At 46.0% G+C, this 15,354-nt stretch overlaps 1 long non-coding RNA gene and 1 pseudogene across 1 annotated transcript; one reads left to right on the top strand and one right to left on the bottom strand.

Moving 5' to 3' along the window:
• Positions 1-733: 733 nt before the first annotated feature.
• Positions 734-851, bottom strand: LOC133372191 (5S ribosomal RNA; annotated as a pseudogene).
• Positions 852-5,508: 4,657 nt separating this feature from the next.
• On the top strand, positions 5,509-14,801 carry LOC133371626 (uncharacterized). Its single transcript, XR_009759355.1, has 3 exons — positions 5,509-9,711; positions 10,506-10,709; positions 12,915-14,801. It is a non-coding gene; the product is annotated as an uncharacterized LOC133371626 (long non-coding RNA).
• Positions 14,802-15,354: the final 553 nt, after the last annotated feature.

Genomic DNA, 15,354 nt, shown 5'->3' on the forward strand with positions numbered 1-15,354 from the left:
GTGCGGGTGAGTGTTGAAACTGGCCTATTGGGCAAAGGTAGAATTTACATGTGTTGCTCCGCCCACTGTGTTGCTCCACCCACTTTTGCCTCTGGCCCGGCCCACCTTTGGCATGTGGCCCTCAAAAGGTTGCCCTGAAGGGAATGAGACCCTTGGGCTGAAAATGCTGCCGCATCTGGTGGACAACAGCTGTGCCCAGTAGTGTAGTGACAAATCCAGATGGGCAGGGTCCCTTCATGACAGTCACAGCCATGGCCCCTTCTAAAATTATACAATCTGCTAAGATCATGGAATAATCTGGCCAGGCTTGAGTACTGCTTTCTGCTTCTTTGTTGCTGCCATAGTCTGACTGTCCTTTCTCACTGTCAGGGATATTGCTTGAATCTCCTACTGCTACCAAACTACTTGATGATGTAGATGGGATGCTATCCTCAGGATTCACTGCCTCTTCTTCTGCATTTACAGAATTCTCAATCTCCACAACTTGTTGAAGTAGGAACTAATTGGAACTCGTTTCACTCTGATTGGCTCCTATCAGCAGGTAACAACAAGAAAGCAAGTCAGAAGACTCTTCCCAGTGGCTAATACCCTTCCCTTTCATGCTGATTGACTCGTTTGTTATACGACTTCAAGTCGATTATGACTTAAGGCGACCCTATGAATCCTTTGGATATATTCATAGGGTTTTCATGGTAAGAGGTATTCAGAGGTGGTTCACCATTGCCTTGCTCTAAGCTTACAGCACCCAGGATTCCCAGGCAGTCTCCCATCCAAGTAGTAACCAGGCCTGACTCTGCTTAGCTTCCAAGATCAGACGAGATCAGGTGTGTTCAGGGTAGGATGCTGGAAACATAGGGACCCTGCTCCCAAAAAAGTAAGGGGTGTAAGCCCCCCACCCAGACCCCTGATTACTACACCCCTGGCTGTGCCTATCGAGTCAGGGCTGACTCAAGGTTTTGGAGAAGAGTCAACTCAAGCCACATTGCTGCCTGAGGCAAAGATGATGCCCCCCCTCCCAATTCCAGAAACAAAAGCTAATTTCACTGCAGGGGACCCACACCCCCATCCACCATCTAAGGCGGCTGCCTTCCCCTGCTTTATGTCAGGGCTGGCCTTGACCCTCTGTTAGGTCCCAACAAGGGAGGATTAAGCCCCATCGGCACTAACCATTTAAAACAGTATCATACCACTTTCCACAGTCATGGCTTCTCCCAAAGAGTCCTGGGAACTGTCATGTGTTAAGGGTGCTGAGAGTGATTAGGAACCCCCCTATTTCCCTCACAGAGCTACTGTCGCCAGAATGCCCTAGGAAGAGAGGCTGTTAAACCACTCTAGAATTGGATTCTTTGTGGGGAAAGCCAGGAGTGTTTAAAGTGGTATGATGATGCTTTAAATGCAGTGCGGATGGGCCCCCCAGTCTATTACATATGCTCCTCTTTACCAAGAACAATGTGGTTTTTGTTACCTGTCCCTGATCAGTCACCGTCTATATTTGTCCCTTTTTGAACTGGCATGGCAGAAGAAGACTAAGCAGTGTGGCACAGAGGTGTCAATTGGCAAAATGCCTCTGGTTGGCACTGGAACCAAAGTCAATCTCAGCTCCCTGATGTGGGAACCTAGACATTGTCCATGTTGGCAAACACATTTTTGTTGTGTTCACACTAGGGATGGGTGAGAATTTCGATTCAGTTTGCATTTCAAGCAGAATTTATCAAATTCACACTTTCCAAAACGATATGAGAACCGAAACAGACGTCCTTGGAAATCCACCGAAACTGACAGATCTTTCCATCCCTAGTTCACACCTTTCATATTTTTAGGTGTGCACGTAAAACGTTTTGGCCTCAGTCCAACTAAAGTTACCTGTTATGAAGTTAGCCACAAAGTCAATGGGGGCCGATTAGATGTAACCTAAAGATTTATGCCAAGGCCACATCTACACAACACATTTAAAGCAGGATCATACCACTTTCACCAGTCCTGGCTTCTCTCAAAGAATCCTGGGAACTGTAGTTTGTTAAGGGTGCTGAGAGTGGCTAGGAGAGCCCCCTCTCTCCACCACACAGCTACACTTTCAGAGGTCTCTGGGAAGAAAGGTTGGTTGTATCATACCGTGAGCTTCATAGCTGAGCAGGTATTTAAACCTGGGCCTCCCCAGGCTGACATTCACCACAATTCCACACATCTCTGTTTGTTGGAAAGAAACTCACAGATAACAAAGCATGCTCGCGCACAAATGCACGCTTTGAGTCCAAGGCCAATCCCCAGGGATTTCCACTGCTCCCACCAACACCTCGGTGAAGTCTTTGCAGCAGTCAGGATAACAGGGATGTAGTTGTCCAGGGTCATGGGAGGTCATAGACCCCTTACTTTTGAAGAGCAGGGTCCCAGCAGGATCTCTATGTACCAGCCAATCAGCATGAAAGGGGAGCACATTAGCCACTGAGAAGAGTCTTCTCACTTGGCTGACAACATGCTTCCTTGTCGTTTGGTGCTGATTGGAGCCAGAGTGAGAGGAGAGTCAATCACTGAGTAGCTAACACACGCCTCCCCTTTCATGCTGACAGTCTCCTTGGGTAAGCGGGAAGTGAGCTTCATGGCCAAGTTCCTTGGTCTCCCAAATCCTAGTCCCACACTTGGCTTCAATTCAGAATTCTTAAAATCAAAACCTTTTGGGCAATGTTTGGCCCCCAGAGAGAAAAAGAGATTGAGTGGGAGGGAAGCCTATGCACACAGCAGTTTTATTCTGGTTCTTTGTTGTTGTTGTTGTTATGTGCCTTCAAGTTGATTATGACTTAATGGCGACCCTATGAATCAGCAACCTCCAGTAGCATCTGTCGTGAACCACCCTGTTCAGATCTTGTAAGTTCAGCTCTGTGGCTTCCTTTATGGAATCAATCCATCTCTTGTTTGGCCTTCTTCTTTTTCTACTCCCTTCTGCTTTCCCCAGCATTATTGTCTTTTCTAGTGAATCATGTCTTCTCATGATGTGTCCTAAGTATGATAACCTTAGTTTTATCATTTTAGCTTCTAGTGATACTTCTGGTTTAATTTGTTCTAACACCCAATTATTTGTCTTTTTCGCAGTCCATGGTATGCACAGAGTTCTCCAACACCACATTTCAAATGAGTTGATTTTTCTCTTATCCACTTTTTTCACTGTCCAACTCTCACATCCATACATAGAGACTGGGAATACCATGGTCTGAATGATCTTGACTTTAGTGTTCAGTGGTACATCTCTGCATTTGAGGACCTTTTCTAGTTCTCTCATAGCTGCCCTCCCCAGTCCTAGCCTTCTTCTGATTTCTTGCTATTATCTCCCTTTTGGTTAATGACTGTGCCACGGTATTGATAATCCTTGAGGAGTTCAACGTCCTCATTGTCAACTTGAAAGTTACACAGATCTTCTGTTGTGTAATTGCAGAAGAGACAATGAATCCTGGGGGCGTGGCTGCGAGGGGGGATGGCATGACTATGGTGAAGGGACCCTGCACTTCTGAATTTGGCACTACACGAGTGCTCAAGGACATCTCCCCCTTCAGCACATCCCTTGGGTCGAGGTGCAATTCTTGCTCTGCTTCTTTCCCTCACTGGGAGGCTGCCGCTTGAGTCGCCATGGAGCTGAGGAAGATGTCTGTGTGAGACGGCAACAGGGAGGTGCAGGGGCTGTTGGGGGGGGCTGCATGGTTGAAATAGCTTTGGTGGAAGAGAGGCAAGAGAGAGCTGGAGGCCCCGGCAGCTCCCACCCTGCAGGCTGTCAGGCCTTATTTCTGTCATGCGCCTCAAAACCACAAGTCCTCATTGTCCTGGCTTGTTAAACATGATTTTCCCAGCCAAACAGAAGAGATCCGGCTTCGGTGCTTCCCACCCGCCCTTTATCCTTCTTATTCCCTCCCTCCTTTATCTCTCCAAATGAATTCGCCCCCCCTTTCTCTGCAGCTCTCCCCTTCGCTGTCACCTCAAGGCTCTCTCTGAGCATGGCTAGAGGGACTCATCACAAAGGCTGAGGCATGGATGGACACCCCCACCCCAGGCTCCTTTCTACCCAGCCAGAGAGTTCACATCCCAGAAAGACAAGAGCTTGTAGCTCGTGGGACCATTCACCAAAGGGGTCTCCGCTTCCCCCACATTTTCACACAGTAGGAAATGCTTCCTGCCTCCATCCTGGTGAGTCATTTCCTCAGCCCACTGATTCTGTCTCCGCTGGGGCTGTGGAATGCTGTTGCTGTTTTAATTTTATTCAGTGGAGGCTGCTCCATGAGAGCACAAGGAGTGCTGCCCCACCAGCCTCTCTCTGCCCTCAGCCAGCCTCTCACCTGCCTGCCTTCCTGCTTACAGCCAGTCCACGGGGTGGCCCTGTCTGTCACCTTCCTCCTCCTTTGTCAGCTTTGTCCTTGTAGAACTCAGCAGGGAGGAAGATGGGGGCAAACCTGGAGTTAGTTGGCTCTGCCTGTCACTGGCTCTTGCTCTGCCTCCTGTATGGGCTCCCTGCCTTCCGCCTGGCCAGTCCCAATGGCCACCTCTGATTTTAATTGTTCACACAGCAGAGCCCAGATCTCCTCAAGCACCTGTCAGTTTCTCACTCACCAGGGGCCTGATCTGCAAAAGAGGGAATGGGGAAGAGATTGGGGCCAAGATGGGGAAATTGGTCTGTTTTTCAGTTTTGCATTTCTTTTTTCGCATCTGAAACTAAAGTGGTCCAGAGTTCCACATCAATGTGTGAATTATTTTTTTTCTAAAAAACCTCATGAGAATGCATCAGCGTTTTAGTGCAAATTTCTGCTAATATATGCACACACACATCTTTCCATTAGACATTTGTTCATTCCATCCTTTTCAAGACATTTCCCCATCAGTTTCCAATTTGCAAAAAGAGCCCTTTTAAAAACAAAAAGGGCAACAGCGCATTTTCATCCTCTTTAAATGCACAAATACATTTAAAGCACATGGCTTCCCTCTCAAAGAATCCTGAGAACTACAGTTAGGCTTACCTCTCAGAGAGCTTCAGTATCCTTAGCAAACTACAGTTCCCAGGATTCTTTGGGGGGAAAGCCTTGTACTTTAAATGCTCTGGTATATGCTTGAATCCCTCCCAGAGAATACTAACAGTTTGAAGGGAGCCTTGATCAGTGGTATAGCAAACGAAGACCATTTTGGTTATGTGAGACCTTCTGCACAGGTTCACACTAGGAATGGAAAGAGCTGCCCCTCCGTGTCTCATTTTTTACAGTCTTAAATTCAGTTCTCCATATTTCTGCAGCAATTTGCAGGTTTTTATTTTCAAACAATCCTCATGAAAATTCTCCAGCATTTTAGTGTGAATTTCTCCTTTGTAGGGAGCTTTGACCAAGGTACATATTTTTGCAACCTATTTCTCATCATTGAATGCCATTTTCCATGCTGTTTTCACTCATATTCATTTTTATGCACACTTTCCTCTCATAGATGGATTATATATATATTACAAATACATTACAATATTATATATTGTTTGGTTGACGAACTGCATCGCAGAATTTGAATAAGTGCAAATTTCAAAGGATGGCTGTGTTTTGGTTCTCCTATTGTTTCAGAAAGTGTGAATTTAACAGATTCAGCTTTACATGCGACCTGAATCAAAATTCTCGCCCATCCCTAGCTCACACAGCAAGGGGGGCCAGAGCGGTGTCATCGTGCATCATGGAGACTACAGGCCAGAGTGTCTCTTTAGACCTCACCATGCCTTGCTGCACTCGTGCCACTGTCAACAGTACCATAGAGAAGCTGCTGCTTTGCAGTTACAAATAGGAATGGAGGAGTAATTGATTCAGTTTGCATTTAAAGCCAAATCTATCCAATTCACATAATATGAGGTGTAGTCATACACGATCTCGGGGGGGGGGGCTTAAACATTTTACTATTTTGGAAAGCCAGCTCCCAGCAGGGTCCCGATGTCCTATGAGCCAATCAGCATGAAGGGGGAGTGTGTTGGCCACTGAGAAGAATCCCAGTGTGTGTCAATTGCAAGCAACTTTCTTCAAAAAGCCAAGACAAGTTGTGGAGAGTGAGACTTCTGCAACTGCAGAAGGAGAGACAGGGAGTCCCGATGATAGCATCCCATCTATATCGTCAAGCAGTTTGGTAGCAGCAGGAGATAAACATATAGACACTGAATCCAGCAACTCAAGAAATATCTCTGACAGTGAGAAATGACAGTCAAATGGTGACAGTGGTAGAGAAGCAGAAAGCAGTGTTCAAGCCTGGCCAGATTAATTTCAGAAGGTTGTATAGTTTTAGAAGGGCGCGTGGCTGTGACAGTCGTGAAGGGACCCTGCACTTCTGGATTTGCCACTACACTACTGGAATGGAAATACACCATCCTTCAAAGTTGCCACTTCTCTGAATTTTGTAGTGTGGTTCTCCAACCAAAGAACGTTTACAAGAATGCATACATTAGGAAACAGTGCCCATGAAAAGGAATGTATAAGAAATGCATTATATAAGGTAAAACTGATTGCAAAAGATAGGTACATTAGTCAACACTGCATACAAAAATGTTTTCAGGACGAGAAATTTGCTACAAATTGCTACAGAAATGTGGAGAACTGAAGACTGGTCAAATGAGAGAGAGAGAAGCGAAACTGACAGACCCTTCCATCCCTAGAGCCTGTGTGGAGCTAGAAACACAGAGAGCGCCTGGCCTGGGTATGGAGGGGAGGGGAAGCAGAAAGCAGCGCAAGGGAAAGGCGGAGAGAGAAACCAGCTAATGAAACAACAGCAAAGTTGGCTCCGTTTCCCCTCTCTAATGCATTCCTCTCATTAAAATAATTGCATTTAATACTGTGCACATCCGGTGGAGTTTCTAGCCCAGGAGAAGAAATATCTTGTTTTGATTTAACGAGGATTTTTTTTTTTGCCAAATCAGATAGCCTTTTCTGCCAAAGAGAAACATTTATGCTCCTTTTCCCCCAAATGTCTTTTTTTTTTTGCTCTCTTCTTTGTCGTTTCTACTGGCCTCTGCCCTGTGTCAGATTCAACCTTCTCCTCCCACTTCCCCACATCTCTCTCATTCCAGAGCAGTGTTTGGGTGCCGGCCAGAACTTCAGTGCTATATAAAAGGCTTGTTTTTCTTTTCTTTTTTTTTTAAAAAAAAAGGAAAGGAAAAAGAAAACAAACGAGGGCCAACCAAGCCAGAGGTGGAGAGCCAAGGAAAGGGAGCACAAGGTAGGCTGCAGATGCCAAAGGCAGAGAAGCGCACACCACATTCACATGAACCATCACACCATGAGGTGCGGTGGTTTCCTAGAGTTCTGTCCACCCAGTGAGGATGGGGAGAATTGTGCACAGCCCTACCGATTGGTAAGTCAGAGAACGATTCCATTTTGGGGTGGCCATGTGTCCATCTTTACAGAGAATAGTCCTCCCTTTCAGCAACGGGAAGCCTTCAGCCCACCAGGCCTCTGTCATGACCCTGGAGTCAGATTCCTCATCGTATGTATGTATGTATGTATGTATGTATGTATGTATGTATGTATGTATGTATGTATGTATGTATTTATTTATTTATTTATTTATATCCCGCCCTTCCTCCCAGCAGGAGCCCAGGGTGGCAAACAAAAGCACTAAAAACATTTTAAAACATCATAAAAACAGACCTTAAAATACATTAAAACAAAACAACTTTAAAAACATTTTTTTAAAAAGCTTTAAAACCATCGTAAATAAAAAGGGTTAAAAATATTGTTTGGGGGGGAAAGGTTTTAAGAAAACATATTAAAAAGCAATTCCAACACAGACACAGACTGGGATAGGTCTCAACTGAAAAGGCTTGTTGAAAGAGGAAAGTCTTCGATAGGCGCCGAAAAGATAACAGATAACATCTTCAGGGGATGAAGGGGAAGACTCTGAAGCAGACAGTGATGGCTGGTGGCTCCATGTCACTGGGGCACTAGAATCCGCTCTGGGTTTTAGCCCGAACTTTCAAGGCACTGTCCAAGGTGCAGAAGCACCCAGAGCAGATTCCACTGCCCCACTGCCATGGAGCGACCAGCTGCCACTGGAAGCAGAAGGGGAAAGGCATGCAGGTCTGGCCCTGTAAGCGCTCTCAGATGAATCTACTGGGGTGATACTCCCCCACCCAGCCTGAGAATGTAGCACTGCCATCCTCTGACTCCAAGGACTCCACTGCAAAAGACCAGGAGCTCCCCTGCTCCAATGCATCACAGTAGGAGGTTACTGGACAAGGGTGGCCCTTTAAGCAGAGCAACCACTTACAGCACAGGCTGTGCCTGCTGCTACTACTATATAAGGGCTCAGTTTCAACTTGTTCTTTGCTGGAGTAGCTTCAGAGCTCTGTGTTCACTAGAGCCCAGCCTGAACCTGGTCCTACCATGCTTTTCATCTGGTTGGGCCCTGTCTTGCCAGACCACAGAGCACAACAACCTCCCCATTTGGCCCATCAGGCCATTTCAGCTGAGCCACACCTACCTGCCCAATGTTTAATGTCACAAACGTGGGGTTTGCAGACCCTTCACCAGGGCCTGCAAAGCCCTGTGCCTTTGCCAGCACAGCTTGATTTAAAACGGTGTGGAAAATGTGTCCCTTGATGTCACGTTGGCCCACAGGGTGTGTGGAGGAGACAAGGATTCAGCCCACCAGCTGGATCCTGTTTGGAGATATCTTCTGTTCCAGGGGTTGACCAGCCCAAATCCAGTTTAAAAATAAAGCATCATAAGGGGGGGCTTTGTCACACTCCAGGGGGTGCCCTCGGGTGCTAAGTTTCCAGCAACATCAGCCTCTCGCCAGAGTACTTACAAGCACAGCCTAGGTTTCTGGTTGCATGCAATCCAAACCAATCAAGGGCAAACACAAGGGCAAATGAGAAGCAAAGGTCAAGAATCAGTCCAAGGTGAGGATGGGTGAGAATTCCAATTCAGTTCGCATTCCAAACAGAATTTATCCATTTTGCAATTTCCAAAGCAATATGAGAACTGAAACAAGGCCATCCTTCGAAATTTGCATTTATTAGAAGTTTGGGATGCAGTTTGCCAACTAAACAATATTTATAAAAATGCATATATTTGGGGAAAGTGTGCATAAAAATGAACACATGAGTGAAAATAACAGGCAAGAAGGCACGATGTGATGAGAAATGGCTTGCAAAAATGTGTGCTTTTGTCAGAACTGCCTACAAAAATGTGTATCTGGAGAAATTTGCACTAAAATGGTGGAGAATTTTCATAAGGATTTAAAAAAAAAAACAGGCTGATTGCTGCAGAAATGTAGAGACCTGAAATTAACATAGCAAACTGAGAAATTGAGAGAACCGAAATTGACAGATCTTTCTAGGCCTGGTCCAAGGTCAAGATCACAGGGTATTCTACATGGTAAACATGGCAAGGAGAAATAACTAGAGCCAGGAGCAAGGCTTCAGGAAACAAAACCCCCGAGACCTTTGATGTTTCCAGCAAGAAGACAGCTCAAGAAGGAGACTTTATGTACTCTGGCTTCCTAAACCACACCCTAACCACAGCTGCTGGTATTGAAGAAGTACCTTGGACAGCTCCTTGAAAGTTTGGACGAAAACCCAGAGTGGATTCCCTGCCCTGTTCACATCGGAGCCACCAGCCTCCACTGCCTCTGAGGGTCTGGCATGACAGGCCTGAACCTGCCCATCAACAGTTAGCACTGGTTCAGCAGGCTGACACCTGGTCAGTCTTCCCGACTATGGTGAGATGTATTCGATTTCTGTTTAAATTATAGCAATTAGTAAATTGCTTTCTAGATTTCTAAATAAATGTCTAAATCTATTCATATACATTAGCACGTGCAAATTTTATGCAACTATGTCCCATTTTTCTCTTTTGTTAAAGGGATGCATTCCCCCCCCTTTTTTGGGGGGGGTAGTGCTTACATTCATTGGCCACTCTACAGTTCCACCACAGGGCAGGTGATTTGGGGTCAAAAAAACTGGAAGAGTTAAATGCACTCCCCCACACACACCAGTGTCCCATTTGAGATTGCAGCCTAGGTGGCTGCTTTATTTAAAAGAAAAAATAGGTGTGTGTTATTTTGAAGGAGTGCAGATGACAACTGATCTATGGCATGTATACTTTGAGCCAACTCTCCCCCTCTACCAATGCCTGCACGTTCTTTAAAGGCATAACTATGTAACGTGGACTTCCAAATCCTGGGCTTGCTTTGTAATGTCAATGTGGAGGCAACACCAGGCATTTACAGGAGAATCGGTAGGTGAGTTCTTAACCTTTTCTAACTGGTTTTCATCCAGCTGGGCTCTGAGGCCAGCTGAGCACATTCTATTTAGCCTGCCAATTCCCCCCTACAAATCTGACCTGCCTCACATTCATATTAACATTAACATGTGTTTCCAGTAAAATGTGTCTTTCTACCCCAGCAGAGGCTTGAACCAATGTGGCGGCAGGCCATTTATCGACAGCTCTGTCAAGGGCTCCTCCTGGGCCCCTGCCGTAACTCCAATGCACGGGATTAATTATTTCCCACAGAGATCCCCATGAACCTTGTCGCCTTGGCACAGAATTCAGCACAAGCCAGTATCAAAAAGAAAACGTGCCCCTCGAGAAGCACATCCGGATTGATATTTCCTCAGCGAGCAGGATAAAAAACAGCGTTGTCCACTGTTGTCACAATGCGAGCGGGAGGAAAGCCTCAATGTGAAGCTCGATGGATGATCAGTTTGCATAAATAAGGTTTGGTTTTGTATGTGGCAACGTCCCTCCCCTCCCCTCCCCTCATTGTCATTTCCATTCCCCCTTACATTTAATGGCGCTGGTGCGAAGCACCTCCGGGCTGGGTTGGGCATGCGTATGATGCATGGTCTTCCCACAGTAGGAGCCTAGGAAATTGCTTTATACTGAATCAGACCAGAGTTGTCTACACTGACTGGCAGCGGCTCTCTGGGATTTCAGGCAGGAGTCTCTCCCGTCCCTGAAGAGGCCTGGGGATTAAAACTGGGACCTTCTGCATGCAAAGCTCTACGACTGAGCTGTGCCCCTTCCCAAGACATGTGCATTATGTGCAAATGTCCTAAAGCAGTGTTCTTCAACCTTTGGTCTCCGGATGTCACTGGACTACAACTCCCATCATCCCTGACCATTATTGTTGTTGTTGTTGTTTAAGTTTGTATACTGCTTTTCCATAAAAATATGCTCAAAGCAGCTTACAACAAAACAGAAATACAAGTCACTACATCAGTTACAATCAAATACGAAGTCATTTGAAAATAACAATCAAAAATATAACTCAGTTTGATCACATGAACATCATAATATTTAAAGTTATAATAAAACAAACAATCAATTAAAGCATCTCAATTAACGACAAACATCAATTAGTGACAACTGTAATAAGTCTTCCAATACAAGAAAAGAACCTGCCAGAAGTTACAGCCTTCACAAGTTACTGTTGGCTGGCTGGGAATGATGGGAGTTGTGGTCTATAAGAACATAAGGAAAGCCTGTCTGCTGCATCCAGCCAGGGGCCTATCAAACCAGCATCCTGTTCTCACAGTGGCCAACCAGATGCCTATGGGAAGCCCACCAGCAGGACCCAAACAGAACAACAACTCTCCTCTCTCATGCTTTCTAGCAATTGGTATTCAGAAGCACACTGCTTCCGAGAGTGGAGGTATAGCATCGCCATCAGGGTTATCCCAACAATACCTGGGGACCTCAGATTGAAGGACACTGCTCTAGGACATCTGCACATAACGCACATCTCCGGCGCCATTGTGGAGTCACTCCGCTGACTACACAAAAGGCCAGAATGGTGAGTTCAGTGCTCAAAGGCATACACATTGTCTCTTTAACCTCAGCCACTCAAGGAGAACCAAGAGTGGAAGTCTTCTGGATGGAGGAATCCAGCTCAGGGAGGGGTGGTGGGTGGTGGAGAGCTTGTAGCAGATGCCATTTTGTCCTTTTGAAGTTACAAAATGAACCTCAAGGATGACTGCATGTGAAATGGCAGAAGGTGCAATCTGTGGTACCTTGGTGTTCATGTGTGTGCATTTCTCTCACCAAGAGATCTAGATCCCGAGGGAGGCTGAAACCTGGAAAATGAGAACTCGTGACCAATTTGCATCTCCATGGGGGCAACATTTCCTTCTGGCGAAAGTGGCCAGGTGGTGGTGGGTGGGGCCAAAGTCCAAAATGAGTGAGGCCAAAACCAAAATACAAGCCACGTTCTCACAAAAAGGGCCACAGCCCAGTGGTGGAACATCTACTTTGTATGCAAAATGTCCCAATTTCAATCCCGGGCATTTCCACATTGGGCTCGGTGCAGGGGGGGGCATCTCTCTGAAAGTCTGGAGAGCTGCTGCCAGTCAGTGTGGAAAATGCTGACTTGGAGCAGTGGGCCAGCCTGAGCTCAATGGGCACGTACAGCCCATCCATGTGCATGGAAGGCGGCAAGAGCATCGCCAGACTCATGTTCCTTCCTTGCATCCCAGAAAGCTGTAAAGAAATCCTGTGGGTGCGTGTCTCTCCTCCCCACCCCGCTCCATTCCCCAACAAGGTCACTCCCGGCGCACATCATGAAAAGCCCGACTCCCTCAATAGGCCAAACTCTTTTCTGCACTCAAGAGCTCTCGGGGGAATCGGGAGGGTGATTTTCTTCCAACCTCCCCCCCCCTCCAAATGCTCTGGGAAAAAAAAGAAAAAAGCACATCAGTGAAGAATGCGCAGCTTGTCCATGAATTCCCCACAGAGGCCCAAGGGCTCCTTCTCACACATGATTAGTGTGTTTACCCTTGTAACACGGGCAAAGGCGCACAATGGGACGTCTGAGGAGACGTTTCCCGCCATTTTCCCTCTTCATTGTGGCCTTTCACTTTCCTCTTGCAATCCACCCCCCATTTTTCTTCCTTCTTCTCCCTTCCCCCCCCCTTTTTTTTCCAGAGAGATAAAAGGGCCGAATTCGTGAATCGCTCGATTACAAAGGAGGAGAATCACAAAGGTGAAGCGGAGAGAGCAGAGTCTTTAATGCGACCTCCTTCCCCCCCAGCCGCCAGTGAAAAGGGGCTCGAGGCCTATGAGGTTGGAGAATAAGCCTTTGGCGGTGCTGATGATTCCCGCTCTTCTCTATTGTGGATGCAGAAGAGGAGGATGGAGGAGGGAACTGGACGGGACAGCAGTGCTGTGAAGGGCTTATCTGAAATGAAATAGCAGCTGGGGAATTCCGGAGGGCTGCCACGTCGTCGAGCGGGCAGGCAGAGCGAATGGCAAAACATTGCTCTCAGGCGTCCCTGAGGGCCCCGGCCCTTGAACTCGGCAAACTTTGGTTGTGAAGTAATCCTTCCCAGCCATGCACTGAACAAGAAAATTGGGACGAGGCCTCCCGTACAATACAAGACAGAATGGCAGGTGTTTCAAGGGCATAGGTTAATACACCCACCGACGTTTGCTAGAGGAAAAATAGGGTACAGCGGATTTGGAGGTGGTTGGTTGGCTTAGTGTTGTCGAGTCAACGAAGTCAGCCTTTAGGCGAGACCTGGATCTTTTCCATCAGGCTTTCCCAAACGTCTGGGTTCCTTGACCCTTTTGATGGGCTTAGACAGTGGTAGTCGACCCCAACCCAAATTCTTTGGAATGTGAAAGCAATGAAGCCAAGACATAGCAAGATATAACCAACCTTTATTAAATCATTAAGCACTGTTACTAGGGATCGTAAAATGTAAAGAAGAAATGCTGTTGTATAGTGGAATCCGCTTATGAAATACAGAGGTTCCTCACTGACAAGGGAGGTGCACTCTGTACATGCCTTATTTCTGAGGCTCAACGTTTCTAATTAATTTTTTTATTCAATATCTTGTAAACTTCTTTTTCCACCCCAGGACACTTTTTGAACCACTTTTGACCCCACAGGTCTTTATTCACCCTGTGCACACTTCCATTGACCTCAGGGAGTCAGTACCGACAACTTTTTGAAACCCTGTTTTGAATCTTTGCACAGATCCTGGATCAGTTTGGACATCTTTCACATCAATTTTAGGAAAATAATAATTACATATATTAATAATAATGTATATTACAAGTACAGCAAAAGATTAATATTGTGACAGTGGGCAATTTCAAGAATATAATAGAATATTGTTGCCTTTCTTATATATTATATTACGCAGATGTTATAAAAGAATAGAATAGAATATTTTTAATTAAAATTATTTGCAAATATAACAGAAAGAAATAGGAGGATGAAAATAAAAACTTTGCCAGCTGACATTAACAATAAGAATATTCCATCAATCCTAATTTAAACATATCTATACATATAATAAAAATGTAAGCATCACACTGCAGTTCACTATGCCACAGACAGGTGGTGCTGTGAACTGCAGCATGAATGCTACGGTCCCCCTTGCCTGTCCACCACTCACTCCACCTGCCACACCTGCCTCTCCACCTGCCACACTGCCTCTCCTGCCACGAACCCACCCATACACAATGCTCAACATCTAAGGCCCTCCTCCGGGTGCCTACTCCGAGGGAAACTGGGAGGATGGCAACAAGGGAGAGGGCCTTCTCAGTGGTGGCCTCCAAATTATGGAATGGTCTGCTTGATGAGGTGTGCCTGGCACCAACACTGTTATCTTTTTAGCACCAGGTCAAGACTTTCCTCTTCTCCCAGGCATTTTAGCATGTGCTTTTAATTTTCTTTTAAGTGTTTTTAAATTTGTATATTTGTATATTTGTTTTTAATGTTTTTAATTGTTGTAAACTGCCCAGAGAGCTTCAGCTATGGGGCACTATACAAATGTAATAAATAATAATAATAAAATAATAATTAGGAAGGTTCGCCTTCAGATATGAACTGAATTGAATTTCTCCTCCAACCCCAGTGAAAGGTTCATTTTGACTTGAGCAGTAGCATCAGAAGAAAAGCAACAGCAGTGTACTAGTGCCTTGTTTTCCAAACTGGAGGATTTAAACTTCTGAGTAAACATGCCCAGGATTAGGCGGCACTACAGCTATTTTGCCGGAACCATCTCCTCTTGGCAGAGCTTGCCATGCCTTCATGTCCACACCCCCTACTGTCCCCCCTTCCCCATGCATCTGTTTGGGCCCCCACAGCTTTTCCAGTGGTTGGCTGAGCCTCTGACAGCTGGGGAAGACAGAACTTACCCGTGCATAGCGACAAATTCTTTACATTCACTGCTACTTTACAGCCTCTGAGAAAAGGACCTGAGATTTGAAGGGGGGGGGGGAGAGAATCAGCCTTTTGTGAAGGCTTCCGATTAAAACCTCTCTCATTAGCACAGAACCATTTCCAGAGGATGCCTCCTGCTCCCAGATCCACCTGCTTTGTTAAATAACAAGTGCATCACCCTTGTGGCCTAAG

Source organism: Rhineura floridana, chromosome 17, assembly GCF_030035675.1.
Source record: "Rhineura floridana isolate rRhiFlo1 chromosome 17, rRhiFlo1.hap2, whole genome shotgun sequence".
Taxonomy (NCBI): Eukaryota; Metazoa; Chordata; class Lepidosauria; order Squamata; family Rhineuridae; genus Rhineura; species Rhineura floridana.